Below are 20,793 nucleotides of genomic sequence, written 5' to 3'. Positions count from 1 at the left end.
TAAGCACGCAGTGCTAGGAAAGGGCATCTAGCGCCCACTGTTTCCTCCTGACCAGTCTTTTCCCCATCGCCCTCGTGATGCCTCACTATTTTAATTCTCCACTGTGTCTCTTTTGGACCAGGAAAGGGAGGCGGACATGAAATATTAGCTTTCCTACAAACACCAGCCAGCTCTCAGTCAACCCAACCCACTGAGTACTTTCTCCAGGAAGGGATGGTAGTCACTCGAAGAGAAACCGCTCGTTTCCCGCGCGCGCGCGCGTGTGTGTGTGTGTGTGTGTGTGTGTGTGTGTGTGTTTTAATATCCCTGGAGTAAACCACGAAATCCCCTCGCCAGACCTACCAGGAAAGTGGCCTTGGTCATGACCACCCTCACCAAGGCAGTATGCAATCCCTTGAGCGGAAGTAAGGGAGAAAAGGGGCTGCAAAGGGCAGCAGCTGGGGAGCAGCCGCTGAAGGGAGGCGGTTCACACGTGAGCCGCGTCTCTAGCCTCCAGCAATACCTGCCCAGGCCTGGCGCCCCCAGCGTGGCGCAGCGGCCCAGGAAACCCGCGTGATACTGGGAGACGCAGGCCCTCCTCGACCCCTGGACCCGGTCCAGTCACTCTCCCTTCTGCCCGAGCGCAGGCCTCTCCCCGACGCATCTTTCCATCCGCCTCCGCCCCACTATACAATCTGGGGACCAAAGACCCTCCCTACACACACTTCCTCCACCACTCGTCCGCAAGTGCTCGGCAACGAGACCACCCCGGCCTGTTCGCGGGTCTGGGACGGGATGCCGGCGACAGGCGCGCTGGCGACACGCCTGTTGGGGACCAGCCCTGGGAGACTCGTGGGTCAAGGAGAGGGGGAGCAGCGCGTGGGCAGAGTCTGCGCAAGAGCCCAGAGGGTTCGCACTTCCTAGCCAAAAGCGCGCGGGCGCGCGGGCGCGCGGGTGCTTCCAGCCCGGGACCCCTCGGGCCCACCTCCCCGACGCGCGCGGGTGGGCGCGCGCGCCCGAGCCCGCGCCGGCTGCGGCCCCCTCAGCTCCAGCGCAGCTGTCCGCGCGTCTCATTGACGCGAGCTCTCCTCCCGCCGCGGCTCAGGGGGTTTTTGTCTATATAAGGGCTCCCTGGCCCGCTCTGCGTCGGCGCGTTTGTCACCGACTAGCCATTATTTTTACACACGCGTGCGGCTCCGCCGGCAGCTGGTTTGGCAGGGGCACGGTCGCCTTCCTCTCGCCGGCGCCGCCGCCTCCCCCCTCCCTCCCGGGGCGTACTTACTTCACCCGGTGTCTGGCACGGGGTGGGCGCTGCAGCAGTCCGTTCCGCCCCCGCCGCCGCAGCCGGTTCGCTTCGCTGTCCCCGGGTGAATGGAATTATTTATTTATTTATGTCCCTAGACTTGTCCTCGCCCGCCGCACCCGGCGGAGGAGGGGGTGGAGGGTGGAGGGGAGGCGCGGCGGCTGAGCGCCCTAGTTGGTGCCCGGGAGCGCGCGCCGCTGGGTGGCGGGAGTGGAGGAGGAGGGCGGGGGCGAGCGCTCTGGGCTGTCCGCGAGCGGGCCGGCCGCGGGTGGGGGCGAACCCCGCCCTGTGACTCCGGGCCGACTGAGCATGCTCCCAGCGACTGTCACCGCTGTAGACACTCTCTGGGGCTCCCGGCCCTTGACTTCAGAGTTTAGTTTGGGCCAAGAAAGAAAATCTAGAGTCAGATAGGAAGACGTTTTGTTCCGCATCGGTCGTGACACATTTTACCCAAGTACGTTGGCGGCGAACCTAGGAGCCAGGTGTGCAGTAGTCGCTCTACTTAGGTATCCTCGGGGAGTTGTGCAATCTCTAGGAGAGGGAAAGTGTGCACGGGTGAAGAGCCTGCACAGTGCAGGGAGATGTGAAGATTCTCATTGTGAGTGTGGCAGGAAAGTTGGGCCGTTTTTCGACTAAGGTCTTTTTTTTTGGAGCGAAGGGAGGAATGGCAGGGATGGAGATAGGGCTCACTAACCACAACACGGGAAAAATAAAATTTACACCGTGCAACAAGGAGTACAGAAAATAGTGCAAGAAGAACTTGAAAACAGGAAAGAAATGAAGTAAAGTCACTGTAAATAATTTCTTCCATTTTTAGTTTCCCAGATTATTTAATTCTTCAAAGTAGGACTTAATATTTGTCAATGAATAGTGTTAGGGATAATAATAATTCCACAACCATCAGTTTGGTTCGTTCTGCCTTTATTTATTTTATTTTTTTCTTCACTGTCTAGAACATGTATTTTGGGCAAGTTAGAAAGAGGAAGGGCTGGAAGTGAACATTTAGTAACACCAAAGATTGGTTTCCTTAAATGTCTTTAGAGTTGAAATGCTTTTTAGACGAAAAGGAACAGAAGAAGAAATCTGGGGTTGAATTTGAGGATTGCGATTGTCGTTTTTCGGTCAATTTAACAGAACTTCACCGGCAATACACACGCCTCTCTGCTCCTGAAAATGGGGAAAAGATACAAAGTTATGCTAATCTTAGATATTAATATAACTTCCTGGAAGCTTTTCTTATTTATTCTAGAACTGAAATAATTTATAAGAAGTCAAGATAACTTAGTTGAAATAACTGAAGCTTTGAAGCTTCAGGGACAGGAATCAAAATGGTAATAACAGTAACAGTAATAATAATAATTATTATAATTGCTAATTTATAAGTGTTTATCACCATCAGGAACTGCCCTAAGCACTTTAATGAGTTATTTCAATTAATAAAATACTATGATTTTTCACATTTTACAAATTTGGAAATAGACAAGCATAGGGGGAGGAAAACTTTTTCCCTTCTTTTCTTCTATGTTCTTTGGTCTAATAAGTAAACTGACATAAGACAGATTAACAGGAGAAACACAAATTCATATGTCTAGAGTCCATAAAAATATGAGACTCAAAGAAGTGATCAAAGCCGACAAGGTTGGTTTCTACCTCCTTGTAGGCCCTGAATTCTCTGTCTCCAGTGATAGGGATGTCTCTCCACCTCCTGGTACTGGGAGGGTAACTTCACATGGGATATTTACTTCCTGTTTTCACAGGGACAAAGGGTGGGCAGAGTGTCCTTCTTGCACTGGCTATTTCCCAAGTAACTTTAATTCAAAATAATCAATACGCCAAAGTGGCATATTTGGGGATGGCATTTTCTGCCCCCCTTCACAAGTTAAAGTCGTTTAGCTAAATTCACATTGTCTTGCTTCTGTCACAGCCAGTTTGTAGGCTTGTACAAAACTTCCATCTTAGTTTCTGCAGCTACAAAATAGAAATAATATCAACTTGTTATTTCTGTCATAAGATTTAGGTAGATAATACAAGTGAATAAATGTCGCCTATTAGTAATTTCAAGAAGTTTGGAAGACAATTTTACAGAGGAAGGATGTTGGAAATGAAGGAACTAAAGCAAAAACTTCCAGAAAGAACTAGTGTGACATTTATATAAAATATAATAGGCATCTGATAGTGATAACATGTCTAGCAGTGACTATAAACGTTTTATTTTCCTCACAAAAACTAATGTTAAATTTTGAAAAGAAACACCACCAAGACACACATCTCTAGGTCATGTTCTTCAGTGTTTCCTATTGCCATTTTTCCTGCTCGTTCATCCCTCATTTCCTTTCAAAGATGAGAAAGAAGAAAGACCATATATTTTCTGAATTTTTACCCCATTCTACATTTTCCTTCTTTTTGACTTTTTTTCTTCTTTTCTGTTTTTGTTTGTTGTTTATTTTTACAGCCCCACATTCTTGGTTTATCTAACTCATTGTCAAATTTCTAAACATCACTGCCCATAGAATGAATCATAACTGTAGCAAGTTTTGTTTTGTTTTGTTTTAATTCTTGTTTTCCCAACAATTAAAACTCCGGATCTAATTTACCTACTGCCCCAGTGTTAGTATATGGGGATTCATCTTTAAGTTGCCTTATTGCTATGGCTAGGCATGCTATGTAAATATTTGTTTTGATTAGAAAGGAATCTGAAAGGGAATTAGGTGGCAACAAATCTAGTCAGTTTTTCCTATGACATGGTGTTAATATTACTCAGAAGTTGAGAAAAGAATACAATTAAGGGAAAGGACAAACTGTATGATCAGAACCTGAAATGTTTTTGGTAAAATGTTTTGCTTGGATTTCTATTCATAAGGTGAAATAACAGTGGAAGAAACAAAGAATAACAATATATTCAATATCCTAGCAACCCCTTTTCTACAAATAAGTATACTAGTAAATGCATAAATCACATATAAACTAGTAAAGCTCAAATGTCTTATACTGTTTATCCACAGACCTACCCTCAGCTATGAGGTTCTATACCCTCACCTATGAACCCTCAGTTTCTTCATTCCTCAGTCATGCCATATTTTCTCACATTTTGCTGACTTTTTGCATTCCCCATTTTCTCTTTTTCAGGTAAAACTTGTCTGAGCCTTGTTTTTTCTTCAGCTCCAGCAAATGTGTCATCACCTCTCTAGCATTTCAAGGATTCCTTCAATAAGAATTAATTCCATCTTCCTCTGTGTTCTTTTTCATAAAACATGGTGTATGCCTCTATTTGGGGCACACCTTTCTGCTTTACATTATGGCTGTGTTATAATTTTATTTTTCTGTCTCCCCAAACTGTTAGGTTTTTGGAGGACAGAGATGACATTTACACATCTCTGTAGTCTTCCAGTATCTGGCACAAATTCTTGCAGATAGAAGGTAATCAATGTTTGCCAGTTGGAGGAAAGAAATGATAGTGTGACTTGAAGGAACAGATATCTGGTTAGAGGTTGTTGGTGCTCACAATTTCCATGATCTGTATTTCCCAGCTTCTCTTACAGTTATATTGGAGCCAAGTGACTAGTTCTAACTAGCAGAGTATGATTGAAAATGACATATATCATTTCTAGGTAAAAGGAGTTAAGAGACAGTATGCTTCCTTCATTTTTGCTTTTCTCAGTTTCATGTTTTAGATAGAATAGCTATAAAACAGAGTCATTAAAAAATAAAGAAGGACTGCTTGGTTTACACAAGACTGTGTGTGAACAAGAAACCATTACTGTGTTAAGTCACTGATATTTGGGGCATTATTTGTTATGAGAACACGGCTTAGCTTATTCTGACCAATACACGGTATTACCTAAGAAGACTGTAAATCATAATGGAATAAAGACTCAATGAAACATTGAGCTTAAGAGAAAGCTTTAATGTGTTCTTAAGTCAAGGCTAAAAAAAATAGACATTTCACAACCCAAAATAGATATTTAATAGTTTTTTCATAGCAAGGCATGTGTCTGTGTGTGTGTGTGTGTGTAAACTATACACCATAGATTGGTTTTAACTAAGAGCAAAAGGCCAAATGTCCAAATATTTCCCCTTAGCCTGGATGAAAAGAAATGTACCTGCCATCCAGTGGTAGCATACCATGACAGTTTGTGGTGGGCTAGCAGCTGTCAATATGATGGCTCTGACCTGGTTTCATAGAATGTATAAAATATGAAAGACCTGTGTCCACTGCTTGTACATTTATATCTTGAGTACATCCACATAAGGAAGCTTCCCATTGAATTGTGGAGAATGAAAATCTAGCCCCCTTTTACAAAGAATTAAAAAAAAAAAAAAAAAAGAGGGACATCTGGGTGGCTCAGTTGGCTAAGCATCTGCCTTAGGCTCAGGTCATGGTCCCAGGGCGGTGGGATTGAGCCCTGCATCTGGCTTCCTGTTGGGTGGGGACCCTGCTTCTCCCTCTGCCACTCCCCCTGCTTGTGCTCTTTTTCTCTCTCTCAAATAAATAAAATCTTTAAAAAGAGAAAGAGAATAATTGTGTTGGACATTGCTGTATGGTATGACTTTCCATAATTATACAATAGCCCAGAGAGGTCTTTTGTCAAAATAAATGACCTTTGGAGCTCTAAAAATCTCTTGATGGGTTCTGCATTTAAACTCTTATCCATTGGTATTTTTCTAATTTTATGTTTTATTTAATGCTATCTGTAAATTGATCTTAATGGATTCTAATTGTAAGTGTCTTATAGATGCCATCATCTAAATATATATATATGTGTGTGTGTGTGTGTGTATATATATAATAATTTTTTTAAAGATTTTATTTTTAAGTAATCTCTACACTCAACTAGGAGCTTGAAATTACAACCTGGAGATCAAGAGTCATGTGCTCTACTAACTGAGCCAGCTAAGTGCCTCTGAATATTTTAATTATTCTGAAGCATATAGAAGTTCTCATTATAAACTGTAAACCTTTCTGGGCAGGGTTCTTGTAAATAGAGACTTATGATTATTTAATACTTAATAAATTTTATGAAATAAATCAATGAGGACCAAACATAGTACCAAGAAACCCAAGTTTCAGTGCCTTTTCCTGTGCATATAGTCCTAGGTGGGTCACTTAATCTTTTAGCTTCACTATCTTAATCTCTACAGTACTTTCAAGCATTTCAAGTGTGCAAAGATCCACAGAGATTATGCATAATTTTAACAAGTGAAAATATAGGCATGGTAGAGGATTTTTTCCTAATTAACCAAAAATAGGTATTTCCTTATATTTTGGACAGCAGTATTGACCAGGATACGTTTTATAAAATGCAACCATAAAGCTATCTTCTTAACTTGTACCATTGTGTAACTTGCTGTGTGCCTGGAATGTCCTTGAAGGTTGAGTCACTGTTTACATTTACATAATGCTTCCCAGGTCACAAGAGTTTCACGCTAAAATACTCTGGGCTACCTGCCTTTCAGTAAGCTAAGTTTTCAACTTTGTTTCTTTGGCTAAAGTTCAGGCCAAATACCATTTTATTTTTCATTCAGAAGCTCTTTTTCTGCTTTCTCTCTGCCAGGAATTGACCCAAACTTCCTATTTTCTTTGCCATTTTGCTATGTAAAGGTAAATGATTTCTTAATGTTGGCTAATTTTTCTGGGTTTATATTGATAATGACCTTGAACAATCACTTGTTACAAATTTTTTTTCCCCAAGAAATAATCTGTATGAGATTAGTTACATAAACTGTGGTATTAGTTTCAAATCCACAAAGTGCGATTATGCCTTTAGCCCTGTGATTTGGGCTGGGGCCTAGCAATGCAGGTGGTCGCCTGAGGTTTATTGATCTGTTTTTTTTGTTTTTGTTTTTGTTTTTATCTTGGTCCAACAAAATTTCATTTCTCAATACAGGTACACAGTCAAGAAATCCAGTAACCACTTTGAAATGTTTATCTTCAATGAGTTTCATTCATTTGGCATATTTGTTAAGCAATCTGCCAGGCACTATGATAAGCTTTTTAGTTCTAAGTAATGCTTCTCTCAAGAAGCCTATACACTATTTATTTAATTTTCAGATGGATTGTGATACTAATGCTGTGATTACATCTACCGCATAATTATGTTTGTTCATAGATACACACCAGAGTATAAATATTGGGCTATCAGGTTTTTTGAATGATGCTTTTTGCAGGTGATTTTTTTTTTTAATCTGAACTGGAATAGACCACCCTAGTTATTGAGTTGAAGACTTATCTACAGACTCAGAAATATGTTTCAAAAAAAGACATGTAGAGTTCCTCCTCAGTAGCTTTTACAGAAGAGAATAAGCTTTCTTTCATGACACCAAAGACCAAAACAGAAATTGTGGATTTCCTTGTCAATATGCCACATTTACTTCATGTTAAATACCCTTGCATTGAAGTATAACTTATATATCTTAAAATGCTTACATTTTAAGTGTATAGTTAGATGAATCTTAACTACCACTCCAGTCAAGATTTAGAGAACTTCCGTCAACCTAGAAATTCCCCCTTGCTATTTTTTAGTCAATCTTCTGTGTAACCCAGGCAATCACTGATCTGGTTTTTATCATCATAGACTTGCCAGTTTTCTCTATTCTGTTATATAAATGGAATGATGTAATCTGTCTGCTTTTGTAACTGACTTCTTTCATTCGGCATATTTACCTTTAATTCATTCATTTAGTTATATGTATGCTTTAGTAGTCTGTTCTTTTCATTGCTGAGTAGTGTTCTGTTGTGTGGAATGCTATAAGTTCTTTATCAGTTCACATGTTGATGGATATTTGGATGATTTTTATTATTTGCTTCTATAAATATTTAAACACAAGTATTTCTGTGGACATATGTTATCATATCAAGTTTGATTTTTAATACAAACAATAAAAACTTAAAAAAATAGCAATATAATGTCTGAAATTAGTATTCCAGATACTCAGCATCTGAATAACTGGATATCGGCCTAGTTGGGCACTTCATTAATGCACTAATTTGGCAGACACAGATCTGTTTAAACTTTACTTTCTTCATAAGTAGTAAAAAATTGATTTGGTTTTTAAGAAAGATCAACCAGAAATGTAGATAGAATTGCTTTCTAAATTATAAAGCTTAACAAATAAAAGGTGGTATTATTTTATGTAAAATATATACATTTTTATGAAATAATCCCTCAGAAATAAAATAACTAAGTAAAACAAACTGATTTGACATAATTTGATTTATGATAACAAAGACAATGTAAAATTAATTAAGATTTGATATTTAAATTTATCTCCTTAATAATATTTTTAAAGAACAAATCAGATGATTGCAAAAGCCAGAAATAGTTTTAAAAAGAAAAATAATCACTTCTTGGCTTCATACTTTTTTTTTTAAGATTTTATTTATTTATTTGACAGATAGATATCACAAGTAGGCAGAGAGGCAGGCGGAGAGAGAGGGGGAAACAGGATTCTTGCTGAACAGAGAGTCCAATGTGGGGCTTGATCCCAGGACCCTGGGATCATGACCGGAGCTGAAGGCAAAGGCTTTAACCCACTGAGCCACCAAGGTGTCCCATTGGTTTCATACTTTAAATAAGTTTCTATTCAGTTAAGATTACACATATATATTTGAGTAACTATAAGAAAAAGTATTTATTATATAGGAGCTACAGACCCACTTGTAGAGTAGTACATAAAATTATATTCTTTCCCTCTGTCTTTCAACCAAATTATAACTTGAAGATAAAATTCTTCCTCATAACTATTCTGGAAAACTTTATCTCTTTCCTATGTATGGATCTGGGTATGAGATCTTTAAAGATTATCCCTCTTTTTATTTGAGAGTTTTTTCTTCCTTCCTTTCTGCTCTAGTTACTATTTTTATATAAAAAGTTTAAAACTGTACTATAAATCACCAACAGTTTCATTACATTCATGGATTCTGTTTGCAGAACCAGGATGGCTTGTCTCTGCTCCATAACATCTATAACCTCAGCTAGAAAGAATGGAACCCAGGGTCCTAATATCATTTAGGGGCTTCTTCAATCACATGTCTGGTTCCTGGGCTAGAATGAGTCAAAGGCTATGCTTGCCTGTGTCTCCTTAATGTGGCACTGAAATATGGCTTTCCTTGGGATTTTTTATAGTATGATGGGTGTCTAAAAGGCAGCCTTGTGAGAGCTAGCCTTTTATGACCCAGGTAGAAATTGACCTAAACTCAGAAGTTACTCAGTATCTCCTGCACTTCATTCTTCTTCATTGTTAACTAGTGAGTCACAGTCAGTTTTCTATGGCCGTTGTACCAAATTTTCACAAAATTTGTGGTTTAAAACAAAACGAGTTTATAAACCCTTGATTCTGTGAGTTGGAAGTCTGAGTGAGCTTAACTAGTTCTGCTGCCCTGGGTCTCACACGGGGGAAATTTTGTTTCCAAGGTGCAATTCAGGTCCTTGAAGTTGGAGGGCTGAAGTCCCCAATTCTTGGGTGTCTGTTAGTTCCTTAAGGTTACCTCTATTCCTTGTCACATATACCCTCTATCTTCAAAAAGTCACAGTCCCTGGAATCTATCTCATGCTTCAAATCTCTCTGACTTTCCCTTTGTTTCATCTCTTCCGCCTTCAGCTGGTGAAACATCTCTGCTTTTCAGGTTTCATGTGATAACATTGGGTTCACTGGATAATCTCCCTATTTTAAGGCTCATACCTTACCTACATTGCAAAGTCCTGTAACAACATATTCACAGGATCCAAGAATTGGAGTATGGATATATTTGGGAAGGCATTCTATCTCCCACCTAAGAGAAGAGGAATTAGACTCTACTTTTAGACAGGGAGCAGCAAGGGTATATTTTAGGAAAGCATGTGGGATGGGAGACTTTGTTGCATTTTGGCAAACACAACCCACCACACTTTCCTCCTTTGCTTTTTCTCTGTCACCTCTACTTGGGAAACCAGTAGAAGAATATTAGCAGAAAATTGCTAAATAGTAAACGGGTAAGTGAACCTGCTTATAGTTTTTCCTGGGAAAATCGAGCCTGAGATGCAGGGAAAGAACCAAGTCCTTTGTTGTTTGTTTCTTGATCTGGTTTTGTTTTATCTGCTGTTTTTTTTTTGTTGTTGTTGTTGTTGTTTTTAACTTTTGACTGTGTGGTAGACACCTGTGTGTTCCCAAGATCCCACAGGCAGCCTGGATGCCCATTGTGGTTAGCAGGCAGCCCTCACATGTCAGCAACTTCTAGCTGCAGGAAGTCACATCTTCTGATGCTACCTCTGCATCTGTTGACTGAGTGTGCCAGGTATAAAAACCCAGTCGTTTTGGACCAATGAGAAATAGGCTTATGGGTAGTAATTGCTCCAGAGATCCTTGCTGAGTTTTGCCACAGTTTGATTTCCTCTTCTGCCCAATCTTGCTAACTCTTCTTTCTCTTCTTAGGTGTCAATTCTTAATAGATATGTTGCACCCTTCTCAGAATTCACTCCTAGGTAATCCAACCTTTGCAAGTTGGTATCAGGAGGGGTCTGTGAACACAACTGTAACTATAGGTTTATAGAGCTGCAGGATTCATCACCTCACTGGCAGTGAGGACCCCATCACAAACAGCTTCTGGAAAAAGGTGGTGGTCCACTTGCTAAAACTTTTCAACAGTCTTGGGGGACATGCCAGGGGAAGGTATACACTAGGGAGAGCTAAGTATCAGACTGTATAGATATATGGGGAAAACAGTATCTATTAGAATAACAGGACCCGACTCCAAAGCAGTTATGGGATTTGGCCAGTGAAACTGGAGGTGTGCTTATGTAACTGGGTTCTAAAGACACTTAGTCAAGGGAATCAAGCCATAAAATTAAACAGCAAAGAGGTGATTGATTTGGCAGTTGCGATAACTATGATTTATAAGAGATAATATGTATTTGGTCCTTCAGTTAACCATGTATACATGGTCTTTATTCATAGTTCCTGGCTCACAGCTCCCCAGACCCTTGGAACTTCCTGAGCAATAAGAGTGATGAGAGTATCTTTTGTTATACTATTTGGTCTCCTGTTCTCAGCTCTTGAAAATGCCTCAGAGCCATAAAGGTGAAATAGATGCCTTGTTAGAACATGCCCCTTTCTACCATAACTAGGTTTATGTTAATGATATGGGTTTTAGAAAACACCTAGGAGTGGGGGCTGGTTGCTAGGGGGACCAGCCCTGAATAGAGGGTTGGAAATTTCAGTCCTAACCCTGATTTCTGGGAAGAGAGAGAGAAATTGAAGTCATTGAGTTAATCATTCACACCTATGTAATAAAGCCCCCAGAAAAAAAACAAAAAGAAGGGGGTCAGAGAGCTTCTAGGTTGAGGAAACCAAACACTTCCAGTTTCCATGTGCTGCCATGCTGAGTCCCAAGCTCTCCAAGGACAGAAGCTTCTTTGTTCAGGACCTCACCCTATGTATCTATTCATCTGGCTGTTGATTTGCTACTTTAATATCCATTGCAGTAAATGGGTGATCTGGTGAGCTAACAGGTTTTGTGAGTTCTGTGAGCTATACTAGCAAATTAATCAAACCCAGGGAGGGGTCAGATGAGCCTCTGATTTACAGGCAGTTGTTCAAAGCATGGATAACAACCTGGACTTGCTATTGTCATCTGAAGTGGAAGGTAGTCATGTAGAACCAATCCCTTTACCTGTGTAATCTCATTCTATCTCTAGGTAGATAGTTTCAGAATTGAGCTGAATTATCTGATACTCTGCTAGTATCTGAGAGTTGCTTGGGTGTAGCAAAGCCTACACACACACACACACACACACACACACACACACGAATTATGTCCAGGAACCCAAAACTGCATTCTCATGATACAGGATTTACCACTGTGGCACTCACATCAGGAGTTGGTATGAACTCTCTACTAAAAAGGCTCTTAGAAAAACTGAAATAGCAATAGCCCATGATGAGTGTTTAGCAATATCCAGAGAAGCTCAGGAGAATGTAGATAATCTCCAAGAAGGCCCCGACAGCAAAGTGTTGACCAAGGACATGAGGACCATGCTGGTGAGATGGGGTACAAGCATCAATAAAATGTTCAGTGGTCTCTCTCCTCTGTAGTTCAGGCAAGGCTGTGCCAGAATAGGCTCACTGTTAACAGTGGAGCCGATATGATCCCCAAATAATATAATCTAGATAACAATGCTTAACTTCCAGAACTTTGGATATGCTGATCATTTTTAATGATTAATAAGTTTGGTCTGGCACCCTGGTAGGGCTCGTTCATATCAAGTTATTAAGACAATTAAGAAAATATGATATATTGATGGGCATAACAGATGGACTGCTGACAAGAGCACTACTCATCTTGAACCAGAAGAAGACATCAAAGTTGGATCACTGGGAGGGGAAGTGGAGGGCAATCACCTCAAAACAAAAACAAAAAAAAAAAACAACAAAAAAAAATCCTTTCCCTATTTCCAGACCTCGAATTGGAACACTGGTCATAGAGGTGGCTGATTCCTAGGAGAAACAATCCTGCAACACTGTAACAATTATACTTGGGTGATTTCTCCTAGTCTTTCCCCAAAGGAGCCATAGCTTCTTCAATGGGAAAGAGGGAAGCTCAGATAGCATGAGGACTGAAGGAAAAAGTTAACGAGTGGACACTCACACCTAAAAACCAAATGTATGATCACACTCCTTCTTAGATTTTGGACATATGGACTCCAGATAATAAATTAACTATTGCTAATATCCAGCCTACAGTAAAATCACTGAGTCATGTATTCAAAAATTTCCCATCTAGGGTTTAAACACTGGATAATTGGGGAATAACTCCCACGCTGAAACCTTGGTCTTTGAGGTGAAAATTCTTAGAGAGGGAAAAGCTGAGTAAAGGCCCTAGAAACTAACCTACCCCCCTCCAAACAAAATAGGAAACAAAAAGCATTAGTCCATGGTAAGGAGCAGGGGAAGAACTAAGGAGATCAGTGCTACCCTTAAAGGCCTAAAGGATGAAGGGACGGTGATGTCGTAATGCTTTTATTTAATTAGTTGAATTAGCTCCTACAGAAAATAAATAATTTCTGAAGAATGATCATAATCTACCACAAGGTCAACCATGGAGTAGCCCTAACTGTTGTCATCATGCCAGAAATGTGATCTCTACTAGAGCAGATGAATCCAGCTTCAAATACATGGCATGGGGTCACAGGTTATAATACATACATTCTTTTCTAGAAAAAGATGAGAAACAGTTCACGTTCATATGGAATGACCAATAATACACATTTAGAGTTTTGTTTCAACCCTGCTACTCTCTTGTCCCTTCTCATAATATAGTTTGAAGAGATCTGACCATCTGGATATCCTACAGCAGCATATTAATCTATTACATTGATAATATTAGATTTTTCAGGCTGAGTGACCAAGAAATGACAAGCGCACTAGAGTTATTGGCAAGACACAAGGGTGGGAGATAAATGCATCTACGAATCTTCCACTCTCTAAAATTTATAAGGCTCTAGTATACCACAGTGCAACAGGATATCCCCTCCAAAACAAAGACAAATTATTACATTTTGCACCTCCTACCACGAAAAAAGAAGAATGCCATCTATTTGTCTCTGAGTTTTGGAGGCAGCTTATTTTACACCTAGAGATACTGCTCTGCCCATAGACTAAGGAACGCAAAAAGCTGCTGTCTTTGACTGGGCCCCAGAGAAGAAAGGTCCCTGCTTCTTGAGAAATACAATTCAACATTCTCTTTGTGTCGGTGGTATCAGTGGTGGGGTAAAAAAGATCATACAGTGTTTGTGGCAATCCCCAGTGGGAGCAACATACTGAAGGTTGCTGGGGTTCTGAGGCAAGATTATGTCATCTGTGGTGGAGTATTTTACACATTTTACACCTGTTGATAAACAACTCGTGACTACTCAGGCCCTGTTAAAGAGAGAATGCCTCTTCATGGGACATCCAGTGGCTCTGCAGATGGTATTGCCAGGAGTCGGCTTAGTCCTAGCAGCCCTACCACGTTATAAGGTCAGGGAAACCCAGCAACAATCTACTATAAAATAGGGTTAGGTACAAGCAAGTGATAGGAGCAGTCAGCCCAGACTCCCATGGCACCCACAAATGATACTTCAGCACACTTCCCTCCACCCACACTTATGGCTGTACGAGCCCATACTGCTCTATGAAGGAGGAAATGAAAGGTAAAACTTAGTTTATGGATAGATCCACTCAATATGGACAGCTGTATCACAGATGTATTTAGGGACAGCCTTGAAAGACAGTGATAAGGGGAAATCCTGCTAATAGAAAAAGTTTCAGGTGGGACACCGGCCATCCACATTATGTAGACAAAGTTGTGGCTCACAACTAGAATATATACAGATCCAAGGGCAGTTGCAAATGACTTGGCAGTAGCTGGTCAGGAGCCTGGAAAGAAAAAGATGAGAAGACTGGGGACGAAAATGTCTGGAGTATAGGCATATGGATGAACATAGAAGAGTAATCATAAAGTATAAAAATGTTCACTTCACAAAAAAGTGTTCACTGCAGAATGGTTACTGAACAATCAAGTACTCAAAGTGACCAGCAGGTTAATGACAGCCAGGTTCTTTCACTGGCCCGTACTTTCTGCATTCAGGGCCTTAGCCACCACTATTATCTGAAGACTTATGGAGTGTTTGATCTATAAGCACGTGATCCCATATAACAAATCAATCAGGAAATGCCCTTTTAAGCAAAGGAAATGCTGGAGAGAACCCTTGACTATGTTACCTGTTGGTTATGACACTTGCTGCACTGAAAGGTTTCTGGCCTAATGAAGCATTGCAATGGACTGTGGAGGACACAGCTAGAGTGGCCACTAGAAGCAGCAGTCTACACCAGGAAGTGCCATCCTCCAGAGTGTTGCATATGCATTAAATCAAGTATTCTTCAACGATGCTCTATTCCCCAAATAAAGAACAAATGGGACTCAGAATCAGAGAGTAGAAGGAAACTGGCCCCACTTATGATCATTCCCAATGAGTTTTTGTTTTTGTCCTCACAACTCTGGGCCCTAAAATTCTCAATTTCCTGGTTCCCAAAGAGGACACATGTTCTCAAAGGGTCACTGCCAGCATCTCATTGAATGATAACCTATAGCTGCTACGTGGCCATTCTGGGTTCCTCATGTCCAGAAACAAACATGAAAGAAAAGAAATAACTTTCCTGTCAGGAATAATTAACTCTGATTATCAGGAGGCAATAGGGCTATTTTCAATGCACTAAGAGCAGGAAAAGAATACATGTGCAACTCAGGTGATTTACACTGGCATCTGTTGATAACCCCTTACCCAAGCGGACAATAGACGGGTACATCAACCCCAGGCCGTGAAGGGCATGGTGATCAGGGATTCAGGTCTATTGCAGTGAGGATCTGGTTCACACCACTAGCTGAATCACTGATATTAGCAGAAGGGTAGCTAAGGTTGAGGGAACCCCAGAGTGTATAGTGGAGGAGGGAAAAGATCACAACTGAGTATCAGCTGTGGCTCCAAGCACAACTGCCATTTCAGGGCCTATCATTTGTTTCACCAAACTTCTACTTTTAAAAGTCATCCAGGAAGAGAGGCCTGACAGCTCCTGCTCCACCAGGAGCTGATTTTTGAACATATATGGAGAAGTGTATGCCAGTGCTACAAAGGGTAAATGGTGATAAATACGAAGATGCACCACCCAGATGTCCTTCAAATCATGACTTGCTACAAGGAGTGCAGTCAGCAGACAGCCTCAGGGTGAGCTGCTTCAGGGTGGGCCTCAGCTATACAACACACTGTCTCCCTGCACCTCGTGCTGGAGTAAGGCAGGAGTGGGGCCGACTGCCCCACCACTGGACACTTAAGGCAGCCTGGGGTTTACTATCACAACTGGGTAAGGGAAGACCAACAGATGCCCAGGAGTTCTCTTCAGAACTCCATGTCAAATTGGCCAAGTCTTTGTTGAGTTGGACTCAACAAAGAGAAGTTGGACTTCTTCATCAGCCCAGTCTTGCTTACCCCCTTCCCTTCTCTAAGAAATACCTTGTTGACTAAATGCAGTGTTACTCTTACCTTCTGGAGAACCCTGCCAATGACACACCAGTTTAGAAAGGCAAACCCAGCACCATCTCTCCTTATGTCCACCTTCAGGATCCACAAAGACAGAGAACTATGAAAATCCTACACAGTATCACTAACCAAGCCATAACAAAATCAAGTTACTAGGAAATTCCCCTTCCCCCACCCTCCCCTTTTTAAGATTTTAATTATTTATTTGACACAGAGAGAGAGAGAGAGAGATCACAAGTAGGCAGAGAGGCAGGCAGAGAGAGAGGGGGAAGCAGGCTCCCTGCTGAGCAGAGAGCCTAATGCAGGGCTTGATCCCAGGACTCTGAGCTGAAGGCAGTGGCTTAACCCACTGGGCCACCCAGGCACCCCTCCCCTCCTCTTTTTAAACTCTGACCATCTCTTAATCCACATGCTGTAATTTTAAATTGTCGTGGATTAAATCTTTCACATACATTGTTTCTTTTTTATTTATTTATTTTTGCTCCTATTAGCATGTCTATTTTTCTTTTCTTTTTTATTTATTTGAGAGAGAGAGAGAAAGAAAGAGGGAGCATGAGTGGGGGGAGGAGCAGAGGGAGAGAGAGAATCCCTAAGCCCAATTCAGGGCTTCATTCCAGAACCCATAGCCAAAATCAAGAGTTGACCACTTAGCCAACTAAGCCACCCAAGTGTCAACATGTTAACCTTTCTAAGCGAATCATGTATGTTTTTAATATTTTTTGTTCAGGTTTAATGAGTATAATTCACCTTCAGGAAAATTCACAATTTTTATGAAAATAGTCTTATGAGTTTTGAGAAATATGTAGTCAACCCACGCCTTTAATCCCAGCCCTTGGCAATAACTGATTTGCACTTTTGTTTTATGATTTTTAACCCCACACCCCCACACTCTGTAACTTTTTTTTTTTTCTTAGTCTTAACATTCTATCTCCCTTCATGATCATGCCTGGTGTTTTAGGTTAATTCCAATGTGGAGACATCAGGGGAGCCCCTCGGGAAATAGCTCCCTTGCATCTTCTGGAACATCTCACACTCACCTCAAGAGAATTTCTGTTGTTGCAAGACATGATGTGTTAATCCAGCTTCCACATCACCTCTGTCAGGGCTTCACCTTCTGCCTTTTCCAATCAGTCAAGCTAGCTCCTTTCTCCGTCAGAGTTCACTGCTTTAAGGTTCTCAAAGATTCCCCACTTGAATTGAATAATCACACAGACGCTCCAAGACTCATAAAATCCAATGAATTTATGTTTCAACTCTAGGAACTTTGAGTATATCACCCATTTTCTCCCTATAAGTTTCAGATTTGAATGGCTTACTGCTTCATTAAATGGTGAGACCATTTGATGAGAAACACCTTTTACTACTAGAACTTGAACTAAAAAGTTACAAAGGCTAAAAAGCTTATTTTTAGAAAAACAAAAATTCAAGACTTCATCAAGCTATACCTAGATGATTAATACACTCTTCTAAAAGATTTCCCTCCTCTAATCTTATTTCCCCTTCAGCATTTCATCCTTGGCAAGAGCATTGGTATGATCAGTATTACGTTAAAGTCTTCTAAGAGAGTGAAGGTTTAAGAAGGTGAAGGGTAAAGAGAAACCGCCTAAGTCATGCGTTTCATTTTAAATGCAATGCAGATTCATTTAAAGTAATGCCGGCCGTCCCCACTTAGAGTAGTAAAATAACTTTCTTTTGGGGAAAATTCCTTTCAAGAAAGAAATACACACATCTAATGTTTGCATTTCCACTATAGCAACAATATGTATTTCATACAGCATTGCCCACCAGCCAAAATTATAACAGGAGAGGGTGATTTGGAGATTAGGGGAGTCATATGTTCTTATATCTTTCGGTAGTCTGAGGAAAGAAATTCAAGTATACAATATTACTCGCCTGATTAAGTCATAATTCATTTATCGTTTCAGCATGAGAATCAAAAGAGGGGAGATCAAGAAAGCCTACAACCCAGGGCTATATAAAAATAACAATCTACCTATTTCTTAGAAAACATCTGGTTTTCTTGTTGCTATTGAGAGCAATAAACAGCTCATAAACCCATTCATTCTCAGTCCCAATCGATTTAATTTGAATAATTGTGTTTAATATTTATTTTCATTTCCTAAATTACTAACATAATTAGCCTTAATCTTGGTTTTGATTTATTATTTGCTTACAGATGGAAATACTGCAATATTCTGGTAAATGTTCAAATAAAGCTGCCCCTACATCTTCCCTATCTGATATTATCTCATGAATGTTATTTTTATATGCTTAAGAATAAATAAGCTACTGGGTAACAGCTATTCCTTATAAGTTAAAATTATAATTTATTAGTCACTGTACCTTAAAGTAGAAATACTTGACTGCAATTGTATTTTAAGACACTTCTGCTGTGACTAACTGGGTAAGACCTCTTCTGTGCTTTTTACCAACCAGATCCATATGTAATCTCAAAGACAATCAGTAATTCAACAAGTATTTACTGAGGCTTTATTATGTCCTGGGAAAATGGAAATAATAGATATTTTATGAGTGCTTACTATGTATCAGGAGTTATATTTAAAATTTTATATACATTATCTCATTTCATCTTTAGAACAAACACAAGAGAAAGATTTTTACTCCATTTTGCAAGTAAGGAGGCAGGCATATAAATTTTAGGGGCTTTGCTCAAGTCACACAGCAAATCAGTAACAGCTAGTCTATCCAAGACTTTATCATTTTAGGTTTTGTGCTAATACCCAATAAGCAATAGTGGCTATGAGAAGCCTTGCCTCGGAAAACTTTATCACCTAGTAGATAACCTAATTAGAACATTTATACAAATAATTATAACTCATGGTGGCTAGAAATGACTAGCTGGAAGTCCAGATCAAACAGTATAGCAATTCAGGCTAGGGTAGATGAAGTAATTTCTTATAGTTGAAGGAATCAAGGATGACTTCTTGTAGAGAAAAAGGTAGGAAAATATAGTAATTAAAAACATAAATCTCTTTATGGTGTCCATTTCAGTTAGAATATAAAACTATTAATGTGTCTTTTGCAGGAATTGCTAATTCCCTACCTGACATCTGCACTCTCCATTTGCCTTAATCAGAGAAACCCTTATTTTATTTCATGAGGTGGCAGTGTGCTCAGCTAAAAAATCATATTTTCTGAACTTTCTTGCAATGGAGCAACATCATGCTACTAAATTCCTGCCAATGAAACATAAATAGAAGTTTTTTAGTCTGTCTTTGATGAAAGCTCCTTAATAGGATATAGAAAGAAAACAAAATGCAAAGGATGTATTACTTTGGAATACATTTTACCAAATATTTGAAATTTTCATGCAGTAATATATGCATGTGATTATTAACATATTACATAGAATGGTATAACATGGATCTAATAATGACCATATTCCAAAGAAGTTGCAGGTTTAAAGATATATCAAATATCTATAATAATTCACATATAATATGAATAAATCTATGATTTTATTAGTGTCAAAGTTATTGGTACAACTATAATTTATGGTTTGAAGACAATGCTAACTTTAGTCAGAGGTTAGTGAAAATTAAGTAAATATTTTTGAACCACATTTGCTGAACCACAATATCTATCCATGGACGCCATGGAGATCCAAGCATAATAAGTTGGTTAATAATTCTGACTTTAAAACATGCTCAGTCTGTAGCAAAAAGCCATGCAAAGAATACATCCATTCCATAAATTTTATTGTATTTGATAATGATTATTTTGAGGATTGAAGTCTATGAGTGGTTCTTGAAGAACTTATATTTTCTGGTAGAGACAGACATATAAACAAAGTTCAAAATCAGATATAAAACTAGGTTTTATAGGCTGGCTTAAAAATTCTCTGTCAAGTGGAAGGATTATGCAGTAGCAGAGAACATTATAGTCAGGAACTATACTATATATTCAGGCTTGATTTTTAAGAACGAAATTTTGGTGGTATTATAGAGAACAAAATTATTTGGAGACTGTTGTAAGAATGGTAATGATGTCTTTAGGGTAAATATCCAGTAGTGCAATTGCTGGGTTCTAGGGTAGTTCTATTATCAACATTTTGAGGAACCCCCATGCTGTTTTCCAGAGTGGTTGCACCAGCTTGCATTCCCACCAACAGTGTAGGAGGGTTCCCCTTTCTCCGCAGACTCGCAGCATCTGTCATTTCCTGACTTGTTAATTTTAGCCATTCTGACTGGTGTGAGGTTCTATCTCATTGTCATTTTGATTTGTATTTCCCTGATGCCCAGTGATATGGAGCACTTTTTCATGTGTCTATGGGCCATCTGGATGTCTTCTTTGCAGAAATGTCTGTTCATGTCCTCTGCCCATTTCTTGATTGGATTATTTGTTCTTTGGGTGTTGAGTTTGCTAAATTCTTTATAGATTTTGGACACTAGCCCTTTATCTGATATGTCGTTTGCAAATATTTTCTCCCATTCTGTCAGTTGT

General features: G+C 39.9%; 1 protein-coding gene across 1 annotated transcript in view; it reads right to left on the bottom strand.

The window, feature by feature from the left end:
- Window positions 1–1,650, bottom strand: part of SLC16A7 (solute carrier family 16 member 7) — a 173,540-nt gene extending 171,890 nt beyond the window's left edge. The window contains exon 1 of the mRNA XM_082742008.1: window positions 1,262–1,650. The gene's annotated coding sequence lies outside the window, so the exon portion shown is untranslated. The remainder of the gene's footprint in view (window positions 1–1,261) is intronic.
- Window positions 1,651–20,793: the final 19,143 nt, after the last annotated feature.

This window comes from Mustela nivalis (assembly GCF_964662115.1).
Source record: "Mustela nivalis genome assembly, chromosome: 7".
Taxonomy (NCBI): domain Eukaryota; kingdom Metazoa; phylum Chordata; class Mammalia; order Carnivora; family Mustelidae; genus Mustela; species Mustela nivalis.
The sequence above is the reverse complement of the archived record's forward strand: the minus strand, read 5'-3'. Positions and strand labels throughout refer to the sequence as shown.